General features: G+C 47.6%; 1 protein-coding gene across 6 annotated transcripts in view; it reads right to left on the bottom strand.

Annotated features, from left to right (window-relative positions):
• Positions 1-14,835, bottom strand: part of SFMBT2 (Scm like with four mbt domains 2) — a 215,600-nt gene that overhangs the window by 15,881 nt on the left and 184,884 nt on the right. The window lies entirely within an intron of this gene.

A 14,835-nucleotide genomic window follows, 5' to 3' on the forward strand; every position in this document is an offset into this window, starting at 1 on the left:
TTCTCTAGTAAGCAGATTCTCCTCTCAGTGACTCCAAGGGGAGTGGGACCAATGTACTGAAGGCCAGAGTTAAGACATACTGGCTGTAACAACTGTATTTCAAATACAGGTTGAACCTCTCTAGTCCAGCACTCTCTGATCTGGCAAAATCCATCATCCAGCATGAATGTAGTTAGCCCGATGTCTAGTTATAATGGGTTGGCTAAGTTTCCCATGGTCCCATAAAGCTGGTTTACAGCCACCAGTCCTGGATCTCGGTGTTCTGTGCTGTTATTTAGCTCTAATTTAACCTTAAATGTCTTCTAAGAGTCCAGTAAGCAGTGGAAGGGTTGGTAATGCTGCTAGATAATATTGACCTTCTATGGTTTGGCAAATTCTCTGGTTTTGCACTAGTCAGGTCCTGAGGGTGCCGTATTAGAGAGGTTCAACCTGTAGACCAAAATGGGGAAAGGCAGGGTGCAATTAAGGTGCCAGGTGATGTTACAGACAAGGTATTGAGCTGTGGGTTTAGTAAGGAAAGGGCAACTGGAGATTGGCTACTCGGGAAGAAGACGAGAGAGCAGAGAGTCAAAGATGACAACAAGGTCCCAACTGTGGGAGCTGTCAATGGTGATACTGGATTGCATTGCAATCCTTTATTCAATGGCAATTTAGGAGGAAAACTAAATATTGTTTGAACTTAGTTTTTACTAAACCATAAGTGATCAAGAGTCAGCAAGGTGCAAATGGCACTACTATTTCTATGATAACTGCAAACAGTGCTGGGGTGTAATTAGAATGACATCCTGCTTTACAATCACTGAATTTAGGTGCTTAATTCCCAATGAATTCAATGGGAGTTAGTGCCTAAAAACATTTACAAAGTCCTCTCATGGGTTTCCAGTAATCTGATTGTCTGTGAGGCTCAAGAGACTCCAATGGGTGTGCTGTACAGCATGGAAGAAATGATCCCTTTCCCCTCCTAAGAGGGGAGAGAACCTTACTGTCCCATTGCAGAGATGTCATGACTGTCCTGGAGCTGAGGAAGTCATGGTTAAAATGGATTTCACAAAAGCTAATGTGAACAGAAATCATTCCTATGGGAAATAGGAACAAGAAACCAGTCTTTCCTAGAGGGTAAATCCCTCCCTTGATTTCATAGAGGCATAGACTTTAAGGCCAGAAGGGACAAGCAGATCATCGAGTCTATTTCCTGTATAACACAGGCGGGAGAGTTTCATCCAGTTACATCTGCACTGAGCCACAATAAAATGTGCTGAGAAAGCAAAGCTTCCGGAAAGACATCCAGAGGTAATCTGAAGACACCAAGAGATGGAGACTCTACCATTTCTCTTAGCATTTTGCTCCAATGGTTAATAACCCTCTTTAAAGGTGTCCTTATTTCATAGTTGTGGAATATAGTGGTGTTCCTGGCCTCTGTTTGTTTGGAAATAGGTGACAGGAGAGGGATCACATGAGGATTGTCTGTTGTGTTCCCTCAATCTGGGGCATCTGGCATTGGCCATTGTCAGCAGACAGGTTACTGGGCTAGATGGATCTTTGGTCTGACCCAGTATGGCTGTTGTTAAGTTCTTATAGTTGGATTTAAATTCTAGCCATTGGTTCTTGTTGTATTTTTTATCATTGGGTTAAATAGCCCTTTAGCATCTGGTAGTTTCTCCTCCTGAAGGTACTTCTATTCCTTAAGGCTATGTCTATATTGGCAAGATTTTGCGCAAAATCTTGCCGCCTGTCTACACTGGCTGAGAGTATTTGCGCAAGAACACAGACGTTGTAATGTACAAAATCAGTGCTTCTTGCGCAAATACTCTTATGCTCCCGCTCAGGGATAAGTCCTTTTGTGCAAGTGTTCTTGTGCAAGAGGCCAGTGTAGACAGGTAACATCAATTTTTTGCGCAAGAAAGCCTGATGGCTACAATGGCCATCGGAGCTTTCTTGCGCAAGAGAGCGTCTACACTGGCACGGATGCTTTTGCGCAAAAGCAAATCTTTTGCGCAAAGGCACATGCCAGTAGACGCTCTCTTGCGCAAATACTTTTAACGGAAAAACTCTTCCATTAAAAGTATTTGCGCAAAATCATGCCAGTGTAGATGCAGCCTAACTGAAGTCATCTCTTGATCAGTACAGTAAACCAGCATAAACATCAGATAAATGGAGTTAACCCATTTCTCACTGAACGAATACGGAGTTGAGGTTATTTCACCCACTTCTTTTGCTATTGCAACACCACTACTCTGTCTTCTTTCCTACCCACTAAACAGTCGGAGCTTTCAGTACTTCACGGCAGAATCTCGTCCTTAAACGTGTACTATCCTTGTGGCGCTGTGGTCCTAAAGAACACAACATTGTACTACAGGGCCTGCAAAAAGCTGGAACTCACAAGAACGAAAAAATAAGCAGACCAATCTCATTTCATTGTCCAGGTGAGATACAAAGAATGAAGAAACAATATGGAATACAAATGGGATTTTTATATTTTTGTCTTGATGCCAGTTGTCATTAGTGGCTACAGGTATAAAGTAGAGTTTCAATCACGATTTTGGTCTCTGCAGTCTCTCTCTAAGCTGTAAAACATGATTTACTAATATTTTCCATGCATCCCACTTTTTAAATCTTTTAACACTGAAGTCATTAATGAAATCTGAACTACCCTCTGACAGCCTCAGGAAAAGACCTATGGTAACTACAATTAGAAAACCATTTTTCCATTAGTGTCACTAAAAAGATCATTGTTATTGATATATTTTCCACTGTGAGAAGACTCATTTTGCCAGCTACTTTCACGCATCCTGCACTAATAACCTGGGTGTACTGTAAGACTTGAAAGTTCAACAGTATAAAGTGTTGAATGAAGCTTAGTTGAACAATCTTGCTTTTCTAATTACATGTTTTACGTCTAAAGCCAAAGGAAAAAGAATCTTCAAAGATCCCTACAGTAATGACCCATATAGGAGAATTTACAAGGAGAAACCAGCTTAGGCATCTTCCAAGACATTAAAAGTTTGTGCTAAATAGATATTTCATATAGCAAAAGCTCTGAATAGTACTCCAAAAGCTGTGTCTACACTGGGCCACTTATTCCGGAAAATCAGCCGCTTTTCCGGAATAAGCTGCGAGCTGTCTACACTGGCCCTTGAATTTCCGGAAAAGCAACGACGCTCTACTGTACAAAATCAGCCGCTATTCCGGAAAAACTATTCTGCTCCCGCTCGGGCATAAGTCCTTATTCCAGAACACTGTTCCGGAAAAGGGCCAGTGTAGACAGCCCAGTAGTCTTTTCCGGAAAAAAGCCCCGATCGCGAAAATGGCGATCGGGGCTCTTTTCCGGAAAAGCGCGTCTACATTGGCCACAGACGCTTTTCCGGAAAAAGGGCTTTTCCGGAAAAGCAGCCTGCCAATGTAGACGCTCCTTTTCCGGAAAAACTGAAAACGGAATAGTATTCCGTTTTAAGCATTTCCGGAAATTCATGCCAGTGTAGACACAGCCCAAGTGCTTAACCATTTCAGAATTCAGCCAATAGGTGACTGGAGCTATTCTGAATAGACAACTGACTCACAAACACTGAATTCCCTTCAATAGTTTTTGGGTCCAACCTCTTTCCCTGCTTACCTCACTGGAAAAAAAAATCAATTGACTATGAAGGAGTGTCTTGCAGACACAAAGTACCCAACAAAACCACCCCTCCATCCTTAAAAGAACTCTCAGTACTAGACACTCTGAAGTGCATCGGTGTCACTAAATATGAGCTGGACTCTGCTCTTCATGGTCATTGAAATCGAGTGCAGACTGGGACCTCTACAGATATAAATGCTTAATGTTTCGGAGTTCCTGACTCTTTGAAGCATGTGGTTTTTTTCCTTGCAAATTCTCCAAAAATAAATAATTCTGGATACCAATGTTCTCACAAATTACTGCCTCTCGTCTGTAGACAAAATCAGTGAAAATGTGGCAGTGGCCTTACTTGAGCTCTATCTAATCTTCCACCAACATTTTAGACTCCTCTTAATCTGGATTCAGTCTGGGCCTTGGCATTCACATTAAAAACACTCCTGAGGTGACAACGTCATGGTTATGGAGAGAGGTTACTCTTCTGTGCCAGCCCAACTTCATCTATTTGCAGCCTCAGATGAGTGAACAATGTTACTGACACACAGATGGGGCCTCAGAGAGGCAGACGGTGTAGCTTGAAACTGGCTCTGAGGCCATGTCTACACTATGAGATTAGATTGAATTTATTAAGGTCGATTGATGTTTTAGCACCCAATTTTGTTAAGAGGAAGGCGCATGTCCCCACTTTGCAAGAGAATTTGACGCTATTTGAAGTAGGTCAAAGTAGCGCATCCCCAGATAGGAGGCTACCATTGACTTCGAGAGTGATACATTTGTAGCGCCCCCTTTCCACCTGGTTACCTTCTTTAAAGCCAATCTCCTTACAGGTTTTGATGGATAGGTCTGGGTTCTTCTGGATCCCGCCACCCACTCAACTTTATTTTTTCTGATGGATTTATTTGGCGGTGCCTCCACCCCCCTCACTCCTTCCTGGCAGGGTCACCAGGGCAGCTTGGGAGGAAAATTCTAGCCCAGGGTAATCCCCACATATTTGCCAGATAGTTGGAGACTCCCAGAAAATAGCACAAACACATAGGCTGTGTCTACACTGGCATGAATTTCCGGAAATGCTTAAAACGGAATACTATTCCGTTTTCAGTTTTTCCGGAAAAGGAGCGTCTACATTGGCAGGCTGCTTTTCCGGAAAAGCCCTTTTTCCGGAAAAGCGTCTGTGGCCAATGTAGACGCGCTTTTCCGGAAAAGAGCCCCGATCACCATTTTCGCGATCGGGGCTTTTTTCCGGAAAAGACTACTGGGCTGTCTACACTGGCCCTTTTCCGGAACAGTGTTCTGGAATAAGGACTTATGCCCGAGCGGGAGCAGAATAGTTTTTCCAGAATAGCGGCTGATTTTGTACAGTAGAGCGTCGTTGCTTTTCCGGAAATTCAAGGGCCAGTGTAGACAGCTCGCAGCTTATTCCGGAAAAGCGGCTCCCCTTGGAGTCACGGCCACCACTTCCTGCGGTTCCCCTTGGCTGCAAAGGACGAATCGGAGCCAATGAGAGCCGCGAGGCTCTGTGACCGGAGTGCCTGTAGATAAACAAACTTGGGTGGCCAGTTAATGTGTATCTCAAAGTGATTTTGAGGCACACTTTCAGAAACACTGGTCTAGTTCATCCCTGGCAGATGTTTGGTTAACCTGCTGTTAAATATCTCCAGTGATGGAGATTCCACAACCTCCCTAGGCAATTTATTCCAGTGTTTAACCATCCTGACAGTTAGGAAGTTTTTCCTAATGTCCAACCTAAGCCTCCCTATCTGCAGTTTAAGCCCATTGCTTCTTGTCCTATCATCAGAGGTTAAGAACAATTTTTCTCTCTCCTCACTGTAACAACCTTTTACAGGCACATACACAAGGGGGGTGAGAAGGGTGCAAATGCACCTCTGTGATCCCCCAAGAGGTTGATTCCAGCTGGGGGAAGGCAGGAGCGGCGCATTGCCAGAACCTCCCTCCCCCATGCTGAGCTAACCCCTCCTCCCATCCCCTGCCTCCCCTCCAGGAGAGAGTTTCCTGCTAGAAGTCAGAATCTCTGAGGGTACGTCTAGACTACAGGCTTTTGTCAACAGACGTTTTGTCGACAGTATCTGTCGACACAACTTCTGTCGACAAAGAGCATCTAGACTACATTCAGTTCTGTCGACAAAGCAAGCTACTTTGTCGACAAAACCCTGTAGTCTAGACACAACCCTACATGCAATAACACCTTCTGTCGACAGAACTCTGTCGACAAAAGGCATTATGCCTCGTAAAATGAGGTTTACCAGCGTCGACAAAACTGCTGAGTTCTGTCAACGTTATGTAGTGTAGACGCAGTGTAGACTCAGCGGTAGTGTAGGCGCAGGTATAGTTTTGTCGACAAAAGTCCACTTTTGTCGACAAAACCCTGTAGTCTAGACACATCCCGAGTGTATGAAACATGCCTGGCGCAGGAGGCTGTGGATATTGTCAGCTGGATCAAGCCCAGAAGGCTCCATCTATATAAATATGGTTGGCTCCAGGCAGTACATTTATTGGCTTTAATGGGATGTATGTGGATGTGAACAAGGTTAGAATATTTTTCCTGTATTCCGTATAGTGCATTGAGCTGTTGTGGCATGAGAAGTTCTGTACAAATAGAAGGTATTAATTTATTTAATTGTGCTGTCTTACACTGTGTGATGATGATCATCAGACACAAAAGCCTGGAGTTTACTTCCAGAAACTCTTTATAGGCCGATACATGAAGGCCAGGTGTGTATATGAAGGGTGCGAAAGCAACCTCCCCTATTGTCTGCTAAATAAGCATGCTCCGGGCCAGCCTGGGGAAAGCAGGAGCATTGCACAACCCAACCCTCCCTCCCCCATGCTCTAGCCAGCCGGGGGGAGGCTAGGGCTGATTTCTATCCCCACATCCTGGAGCAAAGCCTGGATCCATTTTTACATAAAAAGCCCCCTCCCCTCCCCACACACACAAATTCCTGCATACGGGCCTGTTGTAGGTACTTGAAAACTGTTTGTCCCCTCTCAGTCTTCTCTTTTCCAGACTAAACAAGCCCTATTCTTTCAGTCTTCCCTCATAGCTCATGTTTTCTCAACCTTTAATCATTTTTATTGCTCTTCTCTGGACCTTCTCCAAATTTGTCCACATCTTTCCCGAAATGTGGTGCCCAGAACTGGACACAGTTCTCCACTTGAGGCCTAATTAGTGCAGAAACTACTTCTACTATCATCTACTAGATCTTTCTAGTGCCCAGACAGGATTGTTGCCTCTTGTGAATTTACTAATGGTCGTTCTCCTCTGGATTTAATTCTACCATGTCATGGTGCTTCCACTACATTCCTCAGGTGACAATTCCAGTTGATATGTTTATTATTGTATATTAATCATACCTAGATGCTCCAGTGGAGATTAAGACCCACCCACCATGCTAGTTGCTCTCCATGCACATTGAGAAAAATAGTCCCTGATGTGAAGAATTGACAATCTACATAGAAGAGACAGATGAAGGATTATTGCTTTTGTTTCACAGATGGGGAACTGACAAAAGGAGAGACTAAGGCTGTGTCTAGACTACATGCCTCTGTTGTCAGAGGCATGTAGATTAGACACATAGGCAAAGTCAAATGAAGCCGATTTAAATGATTGCGGCTTCATTTAAATTTACATGGCTGCCGCGCTGAGCCGACAAACAGCTGATCAGCTGTTTGTCCGCTCAGCGCGCTAGTCTGGACGCTCCCCTGCCGACATCAAAGCCCTTTGTCGGGCTGTTATTCCTCGTGGGATGAGGTTTACCGGGGCTGCCGACAAAGGGCTTTGATGTCGGCAGGGGAGCGTCCAGACTAGCGCGCTGAGCGGACAAACAGCTGATCAGCTCTTTGTCGGCTCAGCGCGGCAGCTGTGTAAATTTAAATGAAACCATGATCATTTAAATCGCGGCTTCATTTGACTTTTCCAAAACAACAAATCTACATGGCTTCGTCGACGGAGCCATGTAGTTTAGATGTACCCTAAGTGGCTAGACTAAGGTCACCTGAGGAAGTCTATAGCAGAGGCAGAACTGAACTCAGCTTCTCTGCATCTCTGCCAAGCCTCATAAACACAAGATCATTATTCTTCTCTGCTCAGGTAACTCAAAAGTTCTTCCTGATATTCAACTGGCTACTACAAAGCTCCAAGGTACTGAGCTGACTCAGGCTTAGGTTCAATGACCTTTGTAAGAACTTGCAAAAACAACAAGAAGTCCTGTGGCACCATATAAACAGATTTATAGGAGCATAAGCTTTTGAGGGCAAAGACCCACTTCGACATGCATCTGACGAAGTGGGTCTTTGCCCACAAAAGCTTATGCTCCTATATATCTGTTAGTCTATAAAGTGCCACAGGACTTCTCGTTGTTTTTGCTGATTCAGAATAACACAGTTACCCCTCTGATACTTTGTATGAACTTAACAACTTTCACAGTGACACCACAAGCGAGGAGCCAGGGAATCAAAGTGGCTGAAGAGAAGTAGTTGAGAGAGAGGAAAGTCGAGTGCAGCAGGATTCAAGTGCCAGGAGGATCCCAGCTTCATCTCCTGGCCCTGCTCTTCCCACCTGGCAAGAATATAGTCTCGCGGGGACTGGATTTTTGGGATGCTTGCAATGCTGCAGTCCCACACATAGTAACGTTTCAGCCTTACGCTGCTGTCTTTGAACTTCAGTGCATGTGAAAAGAGCCTGTACAGCGCAGAAAAAGTATTTCCCTTTTCTCACTTTCCCCCCGTGACTCCACAGTGGAGCTCTTTGTATTGAGAGACTGGGAGTAAGTGTGGAACATGCACGGCCGATTGTTAACCAAGCTTTCTCGTTGGAACTCAACACAGCCTAGTGGTGTGGCATAAATGAGCCACAGATACCAACTGGGGACAGATTAACAGCCTGCTACAGCTGCGATGGGCTGCTAGAGCTATGCACGGCACATCTTTCCTCTGGGGTTGATTCACCAGCATCCACACTCCTGAGTTCCTAGTTTAAATAAGCCCTAGACCTGACTGCCATGCACCTACCTGTGCGTTTCTCGCCCCCAGATCTCAAAGCACGGTCTGACAGCAGATAAGCATGATTAGCCCTATTTTACAGCAGTAGAAACTTCGGGTGCTGGGCAGGTTCCATCTTTCACGTCTGGGGGCCGAAAGCCAAGCACATCAATCTAGACTGAGGCACTGAAATAAGTGTCCCTGATTATGAGGGTGACTGAGCGCTCCCGGTGACCCCAGCAGGGACTCTGAGCATGGACAGCTCAGGGGATCAGGCCCGACATTTCTAGCTTGTCATGCTGTTGTGGGGGAATACTGATGAGGGGGAGAGGCTGTGATCTCACTGTGTGCATGCCTCCTCTAGGACACTACATTCTCCGTTTCTTTGCAAGGCTCCTGTAACTCATTCTGTGATGGTGGCTGCTGACAGCAGAGTAAACTGAACGCAGGTTGCCTTGCCACTGAGCTAATGTATTCCTGGCGACCAGCCTTTCAGCTTTCAGGCTGGTGGCAAGGCACATCCTTCCCTCCCCCTCCCTCTCCCCTAAGACAAATAGCAACACCGCCAAGATCTAAGGACTTGTCACTTAAGATCAGAAGGAAGGTGGTGACGGGACGTGTCACGCTAGAGCGGGAATATTCCAGCTGGCTGCAGAGCTGTCATCATTAGCAGCCTGCTAGAAAATGCCATTGTAGCCCAGCGTACTTCAAACGTGGTTGAAAGGCACGTATTCTCGCTGTGAGGGGCTCTTTAAGATTCACAAGTGGCCCTGGCTGTCGTACCTCACGCAGCGCGTCGCCTTCAGGATTCTGTGGCGTTGGATTTCGTGAGACTGGTTTTGATTCTCTTCAGCCAGATTCCGCAGAAACAAGGCCAGGTTTCGAATGGCAGAAGCCCAAGCAAACCCAAAATACAACACCAAAATCCAAGCAGTCTTAGGGCTTGTCTACATGACTGCTTAATTTGATGGAACTTATGTCATGCAGGAGAGTGAAAAATCTACCCCCCTGAGTGGCGCAAGCTATATTAACTTAAGGCGCTCTCCAGATGCTCTTCTACTGACATAGCTCTCTCACCCATGTAGCTTCCAGCTCTTGTTCAGGAGGGGTAATTATGCTGATGGAAGAGCACTCTCCTGTCATACAGTGTCTTCACCAGACCAGCAACAGCAGTGTAACTGTGTCAGGGAAGCTGTTCTGATCTAATGCAGTAGGGTAGACTAGTCCTTAGTTTGCAAGCACTTGGGGTTTTAATCTAACAGCTGTTTTTATGGGATCTGTACCATAACATTCTGTATGGTCTGTATATGATGGGCATACTAGACACCACTGCCATCTAGATGGTGTTTGGTACTGTCATGAGTTCAAGGGACTGGACTTGATAACCTCTCAAGGTCCCTTCCAGTTCTGTTATTCTGTGATTCCATTACAGAAAGCAGGAATAAATGAGAGATGATGTAAGAGAGAGTTACTCACCCTGTGCAGTAACGTCTGTTCTTCGAGATGTGTGCCCCCGTGGGTGCTCCACTCGAGGTGCTGGGTCCGTCCCGGCGCCGCAAAACGGAGAAACTTCCTCAGCAGTAGCTCTGCCGGCCCGCGCATGCGCTCCTGTTGCCTCGTGCCGTTACAGCTGAGCGCGGGCCGGCTCGTCAGTTTCCTCCCAACCGGAAGCATCTGAAAGAGATAAACAGAAGCTCCGAAGCAGGGAGGAGGGTGGGTCGTGGAGCACCCACGGGGACACACATCTCGAAGAACAGACGTTACTGCACAGGGTGAGTAACTCTCTCTTCTTCGTCGAGTAGTGTCCCCGAGGGTGCTCCACTCGAGGTGAGTACAGAGCAGTGGTCAAGCACTATCGGTGTGCTTCGGACTTATGGTCTCTGTGCTGTGGCCAAGACTGCTTGCGCCACCGTTGAATCATTCCTCAATATATTCGCAAGAGCATAGTGCTTGGCAAATGTGAGCGAGGATGACCAGGTTGCTGCACGGCATATGTCCTGTAATGGTACCCCTCTAAGGTATGCAGTAGAAGCGGCCATGCCTCTGGTGGAATGGGCGCGAGGTCTTCCTGGTAAGGGTTTCTGTCGTAGGGCATAACAACGCGAGATACAGGAGGTGATCAGATTGGAGATACGCTGTGCAGAGAGCTGTCGACCTTTGGAGCGTTCCGCCGTAGCTATGAAAAGGCGCCGAGACTTTCTGAAGGCGCGTGTTCTATGCAGGTAGAAGGCCAGTGCTCGTCTCACATCGAGGGTATGTAGACGTAAGTCTTCTGGCGAGGAATGAGGTTTCGGATAGAATGTCGGCAGAATTATGGGCTCGTTTACATGGAAGGGAGAATTTATCTTCGGAAGGAAGGGAGGGTGAACGCGAAGCAGAACCCCTTGCTCCGAAAATAAAGTGTATGGTGGATCAGCTGAAAGGGCTGCCAGCTCACTAACCCGACGTGCTGACGTGATTGCTAGAAGGAATGACACTTTCATTGTGAGCATGCGCAGGTCGCAAGTTGCTAATGGTTCAAAGGGGGGACGAGTTAATGCATCGAGGACCAAAGATAAGTCCCACGGTTCCGGAGGGGATGTGAAGGGTGGATATAGGTTATCAAGTCCCTTTAGGAACCTCTTAACTAGCGGGTGAGCGAATAGCGAACGTCCATCGATGTGCGGGCGGAAGGCCGAGATTGCTGCCAAGTGCACTTTCAACGAAGCATTCGCCAAGCCCTCCATCTTCAGGTGGAAGATGTAGTCCAAGATATGCTGCACCGGTAAAGAAAGAAGGTCGAAGTCCCTTTCCAGACACCACGCTTGGAACCGGTGCCATTTGTAGGTGTAGGCCTTGCGAGTGCTATGGCGTCTGCTATTCATAAGCACATGTTTCACTTGCTGAGAGCAAGTCATTTCCGGTGGCTGAAACCAGTTAGGAGCCATGCCGTAAGATGCATGCGATCGATGCTCGGATGCAACATCGACCCGTGCTGTTGAGACAGTAAGTTGGGCCTCAGCGGAAGTCGTTGTGGCTGAGCGACCGACATTCTGGACAATTGTGTCAGCCAGGTCTGCCGAGGCCAAAAGGGTGCTATGAAAATCACTGTTGCACCCTCTGTCGCTATCTTCTCCAGTGCCCTCGGAATGAGAGGAAGAGGCGGAAACGCGTAGAGGAGCTGGTGAGATCCCCAATTGAGCAGAAGAGCGTCCCCCAGGGAATTCTTGCCAGTGCCTGCCCGTGAGCAGTAATGATGACACTTCTTGTTGTGACGAGTGGCAAAGAGGTCTATACTCGGGAACCCCCAAAGACGGAAGAGACCGTGGACCACCTCGTTGTGTAATTCCCACTCGTGCTGCGGAAGGAAGTGTCTGCTCAGGGCATCGGCGATGGTATTGTCCTTGCCTGGGAGGTACGATGCGGTAAGGGTTATATTGTGGTAGATCGCCCAGTTCCACAGTCGTATCGCCTCTGCGCAAAGGGATCGTGAGCGGGCCCCGCCTTGTCTGTTGATATAGTACACCGTGCATATATTGTCGGTGAGGATGTGGACCGCATGACCTTGGATCCTCTGAAGGAAGTGCCTGCATGCATTGGATACCGCTCGGAGCTCGAGGAGATTTATGTGTAGGAGCGACTCCTGTGCCGACCAGAGTCCCTGAGCTCGATGTTGCTGCAGATGTGCGCCCCAACCGATCAGAGAAGCATCTGCTGTGATCTGTCCTGTGGGTCTTTGTGCGTGGAAAGGGACCCCTGATAACAAATTTTGCGGGTTGTCCCACCACATTAGTGAATCTCTGACCTGTCTGGGAATGGACACAGTCTTGCTCACAGCGTGTACCGCTTGCTCACTTGCTCTACCGGTGTGTAGACTTTGAACAGCCAATGCTGGAGAGTGCGTAGGTGAAGTCTCGCATGTGCCACCACATACGTGGTGGCAGCCATATGTCCGAGCAGTTTCAGGTAAGTCAGTATGCTGGATCTGGGAGCAATTGAGACCGCGCACACCAAGTCCCGAATCATCTGGAATCTTGTTGCAGGTAAGTATACTCTTGCACTCAGTGCATCGAGTCTCGCGCCGATAAATTCCAAGTCTTGACTTGGTACCAAGGACGATTTGCCGATATTGATTATGAGGCCCAGAGCCTCGAATACGGCTGTGGTGGTGGTCACTGCCCGCGTAGCCTCCTCGCGAGTCGGGGCCTTCAATAGGCAATCGTCGAGATACGGGAAAATCGCGATATTGAGGCGTCGAAGGTAGGCAGCTACCACTGCCAGAGTTTTGGAAAACACCCGTGGTGCTGCTGACAGACCGAAGGGTAACACTCGGTATTGGTAGTGTTCCGTGCCCACCACGAAACGAAGGAATCGTCTGTGGGCCGGATGAATAGCTATGTGGAAATAGGCGTCCTGTAAGTCGAGGGACGCAAACCAATCCCCTTTGTGGAGAGCCGGGATGATAGACGCTAAAGTGACCATTTTGAATTTTTGTTTTCTCAGGTAGCGGTTGAGTCGACGCAGGTCCAGGATAGGCCTCCAACCCCCTGATTTCTTCTGGGTGAGGAAGTACGTGGAATAGAAACCTCTCCCCCGAAATTGAATGGGGACCTTCTCCACGGCTCCTATAGTAAGTAGTCGGGACACCTCTTGCTGTAGCAGCGTCTCGTGAGAGGGGTCCCTGAAAAGGGACGGGGAGGGTGGGAAGTGGGGGGGAATGGAGTTGAAAGGGATGGCATATCCTGAAACAACTATGTCGTTGACCCATCGATCGGTGGAAATCAGAGACCAGCGGTGTTGGTAAGGCCTCAGTCGATGATGGAATAAGGCTACCTGATTGTGTGACGCTCCCGACAGAGAAGTTGCACGCAGTCCCTCGACTGACCCATCAAACCTGCTGCCGGCCCTGCTGTTGACCGGAAGCCTTGCCTGGTTGCTGTCTTCGCTTTTGTTGGCGTTGTCTTGGTCTCTGTTGTTCATATGACTTGGGACGGAACGTTGCGTATGAGAAGGATCTCTGTTTGTTGTAGGGCGTATACCTCTTACGTTTATACGGAGGCGTGTACATGCCAAGCGTTTTAAGAGTTGTACGGGAGTCCTTGCCTGAGTGGAACACCTGATCAGTGGACTGGGCGAAGAGAGACTGACGATCGAAAGGCAAGTCCTCCACTTTGCTTAACAACTCTCTCGGGGCAGCCGCTTGGTGTAGCCACGATCCACGACGCATAACTACTGCAGTAGCCGTGGCTCTAGCTGCTGCATCAGCCGTGTCTAGGGCGATCTGAAGCGCTGTTCTGGCTGTTGTGTAGCCCTCTTGTATTACTGCCCTCAAGATCTGGCGTTTTGAGTCTGGTAGGTGTTCTAGAAGAGGGACTAACTTAGAGTAGTTATCAAAGTCATGATTGGCAAGTGGGGCGGCGTAATTGCACATCCGGAGAACTGAAGTGGCGGACGAATATACCTTTCTACCCAAAACGTCCAGCCGTTTAGCCTCCTTATCACTTGCCGTATTTTTATTTTGGGCCGTCTTTGATCTTTGTTGAGCGGCGTCCATAACCAGGGAATTTGGTTGGGGATGGGTAAACAAAAAGTCCATCCCTTTTTGATTTATAAAATATTTCTTGTCCGCTCTCTTGTTAGTCGGTAAAGAAGTGGCGGGGGTCTGCCATATATCATTGGCGATTTCCAGTATAGCCTCATCGAAGGATAGCGCCATCTTTGATTTTTGTGAGGACTGCAAGTTCTTCAGCAAGGGATGTTGCTTTTGCTGTACGTCCGTAATGTGAATACCCTGAGATTGTGCCACTCTGGCAAAGAGCTCCTGGAACTGTTTGTGATCCTCCGTGGGGGGTTGATCCCCAAGAAAGACAGTATCGTCTGGAGATGACTGGTTGGCCGGAGAGTCAGGGGTCTGTGGTTCCCTAGTTGGAGTGTAGTTGTTGTCATACGTGTCCTGACTAGGAACCGGCATCGTGCCTTCCACAGGCACTGATGGGATCGCCGGTGAAGGCGCACGAGGTGGAGACGCTGGGTGTGTGGCTTGCGGAGATCGTGATCGTGGATATCGCATATTGTGAGAACACCGAGGGTCATCATAATGACGGTCATATCTCCGACCGTGAGTCAGGGATCGTCTAGGAGTATAGGCTCTAGACTCCTCGCATCGATGTGAATATCTCGAATGTCTGGAAGACCTCGGTGATATAGATCTGTCGGAAAAACGAGATGGTGAACGAGAATAATAAGAGTAG

This window comes from Pelodiscus sinensis, chromosome 1, assembly GCF_052426305.1.
Source record: "Pelodiscus sinensis isolate ZL-2025 chromosome 1, ASM5242630v1, whole genome shotgun sequence".
Classification (NCBI taxonomy): Eukaryota; Metazoa; Chordata; order Testudines; family Trionychidae; genus Pelodiscus; species Pelodiscus sinensis.